Source organism: Pteronotus mesoamericanus, unplaced genomic scaffold (genome assembly GCF_021234165.1).
Source record: "Pteronotus mesoamericanus isolate MK-2021 breed Mesoamerican mustached bat unplaced genomic scaffold, CSHL_Meso_final contig_164, whole genome shotgun sequence".
Taxonomy (NCBI): domain Eukaryota; kingdom Metazoa; phylum Chordata; class Mammalia; order Chiroptera; family Mormoopidae; genus Pteronotus; species Pteronotus mesoamericanus.
Genome location: NW_026555065.1, coordinates 16,553,242 through 16,561,741, shown reverse-complemented (window position 1 = coordinate 16,561,741; position 8,500 = coordinate 16,553,242). Strand labels below are relative to the sequence as shown.

The window sequence follows — 8,500 nt, the reverse complement described above, 5'->3', positions numbered from 1 at the left end:
GGACTAGAAGAAGCTGTCAGATAAATTCCTATTCTTTTTTCTGATGGACTGTATTAAGGCACAGTTTTCCACCCTTTTGTCCAGAGATGCACCAGTGGCTAAGCAAGTGTACTTGCCAATGATTGGCAGTATCTCTTCATGGCTTTTCATGAAACAAATCAAATACTGTACAATAATTTAGCAATGTGCATTTGTTACCCATCTTTATTAGCCCTACTTCCTTTCTTCCTCACGCTTATGAGCCTGGATTTGCACCTTCTAATACAATAATAGATTTCATTTTTGCCTCAGACTCTCTTTTAGGAAGGCAAAGTGTTTTAGTCTGAATTTGGTAAGGAAAGCAGATTCATTGAAAGTATTACATGAATAAATTGTTTAATAAAGAATTGGGATTCACACAAATGTGGGAGTTGCTGGGGGAGTGAAGGTCTGGAAGACCGCTCATAAGAGGTTAGAGAAACGGTCACTAACCAGTTCAGCCTGAGATGCTCAAAGTGCCTTGTCCATTACCTAGTTTTTTGATATAGGTATGTCTTGAACATATTAAGCTTCTTATTCCCTTAATCTTTTTAGGTGTACTTTGTTCAGCTGAAAGACATCTCCTTAATCCTTGCAGAGGTCTTTAAAAATGAGTGTATATTTGCACCCTTTTATTTGGTCTTTTCTTTGAGGCCATGGTAATAGCAGTATCCTGGCCTTGGTCTTTGTTGTAAGGTTGTACTTAATGATGGCACATTTGATTTGGTGAGAAACAATTTGATTCTCCAGCCCCGTATATCCTAGGCTCTATCTTCCCTTTTAATTCTATTCGCATACCCACCACCTCATTTTTTGAGCTTGTCTCTTTCTTATCAATTACAATTAATAGCAACCAGCTTATTCTTTCAAAATTCTGCCTCAAAACAAGGGAGCTCCCATAAGACTGACAGCTGATTTCTCAAAAGAAACTTTGCAGGTTAGAAAGGATTGGCAAGAAATATTCAAAGAGATGAAAAGCACAGACCTACTCTACCCAGCAAAGCTATCATTTAAAATCAAAGGACAGATAAAGAGCAGACAAGAAATAGCTAAAGGAGTTCATTGCCACCAAACCAGTTTTGTATGAAATGTTAAAGGGTCTTCAAAAAGGAGATAAAAAATATAAACAATAAAATGGCAAGAAATACTTATCTATCAACAATTAAAGCTAAATAACAAACTAAGCAAACAAGAAGAACAAAAACAGAATCGTAGATAGAGAACATTTTGATAGTTGCCAGATGGGAGGGGGGTCAGGGGATGGATGAAAAAGGTGAAGGGATTAAGAAGTACAAATTGGTAGTTACAGAATAGTCATGAGGATGTAAAGTGCACTGTAAGGAATAGAGTAGCCGAAGAATGATATACATGACCCATGGACATGGACAACGGTGTGGGGAACGCCTGAGGGAGTGGAGGGTGGGCTGGGTAGGGGGGATAAAGGGGGAAAACCTGGAGCTACTGTAATAGCATAAACAATAAAATAAAAATTAAAAACAAACTCACTGAATGCCATGAATGCATTAGCTATATTTTCTATCTTCATGTTACTACAGGGGATAATTTTATCAGATTTTTTCTTAAAGTGCTAACAATTAAAAAAAGACTCTAGTGAAAAGTTTGGCTAAACACTTAACGAACTGACATTGAAGACCACTAGCCAAAAATCACTATCCATGAAAAAGAGCCAAGTATCACTAGATATTTGGTGTAAGCCTCCAAATAAAAAAGAGGGGCCCATTAACAAGGAGGGGGGGAAATCTAAAGGAAACGCACAAGCAGAGAACAAAGAAAAAAAAACTAAATACCTTGAGAAAAAGAGTATATTGTATCTACAAAACAAGAATGGGATAGTATGAAAAAGAATATGCAATTAAAAAAAAAAGAGATCCTGGGAACTAAAAATGTGATTGCTGAAATAAAAATTAAACAAAAATTCAATGTTTTGTTGGAAGACAAAATATAGCATAAGAATAGAAAATTGTAAATTCCAAATAAAGTTCAACCTTAGTTTGAAAGTTACAATTGAAGCCATAGGCTATGTGTCACGTTGTATTTAATAAATATCCTGGAGGAGAAAGACAGTTCCTAATAACAGTGTTTGTACTCATTATTACCCTTTTTTGTTAAGGAGAATGTTGGAAATTATTTGATTCCCATTGACCATAAATTCACAAAAAAATAAGACTATTAGCTAGGTGGAATGAAAGTCATGTACTGTATATTAGTCTATGCATCTATTCCATATTACCATTATGTAATTGAGGGTCTAGGTGGATTGCTGAGGTGGACCAAAGCACTACTCTACAAATTGCTTTTAACTTTGATGTTTCCATATTATCCCCTTGAGATTCTGCCAACGGTGAGCTTTATTTTTATATGTTAGTTGTTTTCATATTATTTATTTCATGACATATTTATTATAGAATATTGTGTTGCAGAAAATTTACTCACCTATGCTGTAATATTCACACCAATACTTTGTTGATTAATTTATTGTCAATGTCTTACAGTCTTTTAAACTTAATCTTTACTGTATTTTTTCCATTATCATTTAGTCCCCTTAATCCACCTTTCCCTCAGCTGTCACCACACTGTTGTCCACGTCCATGGGTCCTTTTTCCTTTTTGCTCAATCCCTCCACCCCCTCACCTCCCCCGACTAGCTGTGAAGCTAGAATCTTTATTTAGTAATTCCGCCACTGTAATTGGAGTGAATAACTAGCTAGTCAAAAAAACAAGATTTTGTTTTGGCTTTCTTTGTAAAGGTCATTTCTAAACTCATAATGAAATTTATTTTTCCATTTGAGGAAATATCTCAGAAAGTTCAAGAAATGGAAAACAGAAAAAAAACATATGATTAAGGACCACTCAATGAGGTCCTTCATCTGAATAATAAGAGTTACAGAGAGAATGCAAATTGTGGGGGAAAATATTTTTTCAATTCCTAAAACTGAATGACACAGGTCTTTAGAATAGAAAAAAAAAGCACGAACTAAGGCTCATAATCAAGGAATTTCCAAGCACTACAGACAGAGAGGAAATAATCCAAGTTTTCAAAGTGAGGAAGCAAGTCACATAAACACCAAGATCCGGGATGTCAGAGGACTTCTCAAAACAACATTGGAAATGAGAAGACAATGGAATGAACCTCAGAACTCGAAGTGAAAACAATTTTGTACTGGATTCTATTTCCGGTCATACAATCAATCAAGTGTGAGTATAGAATAAAGACATACAAGGTCTCAAAAATTTTAGCTTCCATATATCCTTCTTGAGATGAAGATGTTTAGGAAGATACTGCAGGATGTTTTCCATCAAAACAAATGAAGAAACCAAAAGGAGAAAAAAAGATCAAGAAAGCAGCAAAGGCAAGTCCTGGGCTTCATCCATTCAACAAAAAATTTTGGGTGCCTGTCATGTGCCAGATTCTCGTATAGGTAATGGATATAACATGCCAGGTAGTAAGTTTTAAAAAGAAAAATAAAGCAAAGTAAGGGACAGACTGGTTGGTACAGGAAAGAGAAGCTACTTTAAATAGGGTTCTCTGGGAAAGCCTCTATGATAAGGTAAAATCGAGCAGAAATCTGAGTAAAGGGAGAAAAAGTGAGCCATGCAGACAACAAAGAGAATATCATTCTAATGAAAGGGAACAGGATGTGCAAAGGCCTGAGGCACCAACATATTCAGCACGTTTGAGAAACAGCAATGAGGTCAGTTTGACTGGACTACTATGTGGGAGGGAGAAAGTGGTAATGTCACATGTGTCACCACCGAGAAACTGTCAGCCTGAGAGCACCAGTTCAGATGATATCCTTTAAAAGGATGGGGTGCTATACTCCAAGGTGTATTATATACATCAGATTAAAGAACTTTATATGGCATTGTGCCCCAATACAAAAAAATATAGATGTAGAAACCAAGGGGTGGAGGTAGAGGTGCCCCGCCCCTTACAATCTCTTCTAATTACTCTTAGAGTACTTTGTTTCCTATCTCCACAACTCTGAACTCTGCGTGTTAAGAGGTTTTGGTCCTTAAAGGGGACACACTTTTGCCAAGAAATACAGCAACGATCCCAACAAAATATAAGCTGCCCGCTGGGTACTTTGGACTTTTTGCACCTAGAGATCATCAGTCAAGAAAAGAAGTCACCGTCTTGCCAGGGACAATCAACTCTGATCATCCGGATGAGGTAGGGGTCCTGTTACACAATGAATGCATGAAGCAATAAAGTTAAGTGTAGAGCCCAAGCAGTATACTTAGCAAATTGTGCCTGTAATGCAGAGGTATAGCAACCCCACCCTGAAAAATACATGATGGCAGAAAATCAGGCCCCTCAGGGAATGGGGGTCTGGGTTACAGTGCCAGGTAAGCCACCAACGGCAGCACAGGTGTAGTGGAGGTTAAGGGAATCTAGAATTGATAGTGGAGTGGGAAGTTGACGAGTATTCATTGTATTCCCTAGCCTGACTGAAGCAGGAGGGACCAAAGTTTGTCCCACTTACTTCATCTTCTAAATTCCCTTCAGGAAAAGAGGCCCCTTCAGACCTATAGGAGCCTACATACTTTGGGAGAAATAGACTTATGGGGAGCAAGGGGTAGGCTGTGGTAAGCAGGCATATGCTGACCAGATTCACCTCCAAGTAAGGACTTGCTGCCCAGCTGCAAGGAATGAGGTCAGCAACCTCCAGCTGTCAGCTTCTTCAGACTCTGCCCTGGCTGCTGAGAGCTCCTTTGCTTGAGGCCATGCCCTTCCCACATCTGGTGACTGAGTGAGATCAGTTGAATGCAGCTGCAGAAGTGATCCTGGCACATGGGGGAGCAAAAAACCTAAGCTGTTGAGCAGAATTGTAAGGAATAATAAAGTTATTATTTTAAAATACTGACTTTTTGATGGTTTGTTACTCAGCAACAGATACAGAAATTAGTATCTGGTACCATGACAAAAACCCGAAACATGATATTGGCTTTCGGGCTATGTGACAAGTATTGAGACTGGAAGAGGCAAAAAGGCTGTCAGTGGAGTTGAAAGGGCAGTGTGTTGGACAAGATAGTGCCCAGCAAAGATGGCCACATGCTAATCTCCAGAATCTATGAATATTTTGCTTTACATGGTGAAAGGGACTTTGTAGATGTGATTAAGGATCTTGAGATGTGGAGATTATCCTGGATTATCCAGGTGTGCCCAACGTAAGGAAAGGATCCTTAAAGTGGAAAAAGGATACATAGAGGAGGTCAGAATGATAGGGATGAGGACTTAACCCCTATTGCTGGTTCTGCAGGTGGATGAAGGGAACCACAAGCCAAGGAATGTGGGCCACCTTGGAAGCTGGAAAAGGCAAAGTAATGGATTCCCCTCCCCCTACCCACCCCCCAGAGCTTCCAGAAGAGAATACAGTTCAGCCAACATCTTGATTTTACTTTGTTGAGACTGGTGTTGGGCATTTAATTTCTAGAACTATATGGTAATAAATTTGTAGTGCTTACACCTGCTAAGTATGTGGTGCTTTCTTACAGAAGCAGGAGAAATGTAATACCAGTAGTTAGGAGGCTATAAGCTAAGGCCAGCAGAATAGTGAACAAACTCCAAGTAGAGGGTAGAAAGATAATAAAGATATTATTAATGCAGGAGGATGTAGGACCAGAGTTACATGGTAACAAAATGTGTGTCAATACTTTTGTCTGCTCTAACATAAAAGATGGCGAATGAACCTTATGAGTTTACAGATCTCTTAGATTTCCAGGCAGAGTGGTGGAAGTGCCAACGAGCTTTTCATAGCGACTGATGATAATGTCCAAGAAGAGAGAAATGAGCTAAAGAAGGAAATGTTTGATTTTAAAGAAGAATTTTGAGGAAATATTTCCACTCCAGCACTTGTCATTTCTTATGGAAAAAGAATGACTGGTGGGTGGAGCCAAAATTCCAGAAGGAGGAGCCAAGAAGCAAGGTGAGTGATGGGTTAGGAAATCACCACCAGAGAGACTATCCCTTGACTTCAGTGTAGGAGTCCTGGTAACAGTTTTAGTTTTGTGTCTCTCTTACCCCATTTTGACTGGGAGTGTTTGTATGGTTTTCCTATCCTAGAAAAACCTGTACTGAATGCAGCCACTGTCAAAGAGCTACAGCTGAGAAACAATACCTGAGGAGTTGTATCCATATCTGGACCTAATTCAGATGATAAGTTACTGAACTTCAACATATGCCATAATGAGATGAGACTTTAGGGTACAGCGTGAGCGTATTTTGCACATGGGTAGGACAAGAATTGTGGCCAGAGGGTGGACTGGGACAAAGAGTCTTCAAAGACGCCCCTCAAACAATTCCTTCCCTCCCTGTGCAAGCACACTGTTCCTCCTTTGAAGGTTGAAGTCCATCTCCCTTCCTCTTCAGCCTGGGCCGGCCTCATAACTGACTTTAACCAATAAAAGGTGGTGGAAATAAGGCCTGCCAGTTTCTGCTTTCAACTCTCGGCTCTATGAGGCATCAGGTTAAAATTCCAGGCTATTCTGCTGGTGAGAGGGACCACATGGAGAGTCCCTATAGACACCATGTGGAGATAATGGCCACATAGGGAAAAAGTGAGATAGCCTAAGTCAATAGCATCAAAGCCCGAGACAAGTGAAAGAGTTCTTGAACTTTCCAGCTTCGCTTAGCCACCATTTGAATGATTCCAGCTGGCCCCACTTGGAGCAGAACCACCAGTCAATCTACAGAAACATGAGAAGTTTAGAAATCATCATTTTAAGCCATTCTATTTGTTACATATTAATAGATCCTTGATATAGCCATCATTTTGTTTGTAGAGGCCTTAAGAAAAAGAGACTTAATAAGAAAAAAACCTGTGGAGAGTTAGAAGACTAGACATCTTTTTATTTTGAACTGCCTGTCTCTTTTAGTTGACTGATAGTATCTTCATCAACACGTTTCCAAAATAATACTTCATGAGCTTTTCCTAGCAAATTAATCTGCCTCATAAGACAAAAGCCACCTCTTTCAATTTCTTTTTGAAAGGGTGTGTAGAAAATGTGTAGAATCAGGGTGTGTCGAAAATGCCCACAGTATTCTCTAGCTCACAGGACCTGGGAGGTACTGCTTGACATCATTCTAAGATCTTAAAGGATTTTATAGCCTCTGATTTATTGTAACTCTGAGACTATATTTTACTGCTAGCACCTTGGGACTTTTGTTTTTTCTCTGAGACCATTTGTGACACTGAAAATATTTTTCTTCCTGGTAAAATTGGGAATAAAAAATGGTAGTAAACATTTCAGAGTTTATCGGAGATGATATTTACATATTTTAGTTTCCTCTCTAGACTCACCATAAAAAGTTTGAGAAATTAATACTACTATAAACTGAAATATAAGTTGAATGTAGAGGTCACATTTATTTTATTAAATGCATTATAAACATATTAATAAAACACAGTAAAATCATAACAAGCTTCCATGAACATTTAACAAATGACTCAATTTTTGAAGCAATAAGGTACATGAGTGAAAGTTCTGGTTAAAATTTTGAAATGCAAGCTAATTATTTATTAGCTTAAGAAATACTTTATATTTGACTGCCCCGTATGAAAGTGTTTCCACCTGGTTCTCTGCTGGGAATTAAAAAGAATATAGTATTTAATTTACTTGCTCTTAAACACTAATAACTAATGTTTACAATTTTATTATAAAGGGAAATGGTTTCTTTTAACAAATATGTATATATCCTTGGCAATGTTGCAAATAGAATCTAAATTACCAAATCAAATTTTTTAACTGTTGATGACTTTTTTCTTTTTTAATTGGTTATATATTTTGGAATTTTATAACTACCCCGAGTATAAGAAATAAGTTGTTTTGTTACCATCAGGTCTTTTTTAAGTCTAAGTATAATAGATTGTAAATATAATGGAATAAAATATTTCTAGATTGCTCCTATTCTCAGAAGTTATCTAATCTTTTTTTAAATCACTTATTAAGAAGATGTTTTTCACAGTGATATGTTATTAAATATTTGCTATTGTAACCCTTTTTCTCCTCCAATTTCTCAAGAAAATGTTTCACAAACACCTTAGGAAACTCTAGAAAAACTTTTTTTTTTTGTTATGTTTCTCCTAATTGAATCGGTCATTCCCACTGGGGTCCTGAATGGCCAACAGACTATAGGGAGACATTGCTCTTGGCTCCTGTTTGAAACCAATAGCTACAATAAACCACTGTCTTGATTCAGGGCCTATAGAAAAACTTTTAATAGTGTAACACATAAGTTCTGATTTTCTTTTTTTTTAAATTTAATCTTTATTGTATTTTTTTTCCTTTACCAGTTGATTCCCTTATATCCCCCACCCTCCCAGCAATCACCACACTGTTGTCCATGTCTGTGAGTCCTTTTTCCTTTTTGCTTAATCCCTCCACCCCCTTACCTCCCCTCTCCCCCCTGCCACCCACTAGATGTCATATGATTTTAAAGCACTTTGCCAAGAAGAAAGGAA

The 8,500-nt window shown here is 37.9% G+C and overlaps 1 non-coding gene across 1 annotated transcript; it reads right to left on the bottom strand.

The window, feature by feature from the left end:
• Window positions 1–8,111: 8,111 nt before the first annotated feature.
• On the bottom strand, window positions 8,112–8,244 carry LOC129064526 (small nucleolar RNA SNORA2/SNORA34 family). Its single transcript, XR_008528501.1, has one exon. It is a non-coding gene; the product is annotated as a small nucleolar RNA SNORA2/SNORA34 family (small nucleolar RNA).
• Window positions 8,245–8,500: the final 256 nt, after the last annotated feature.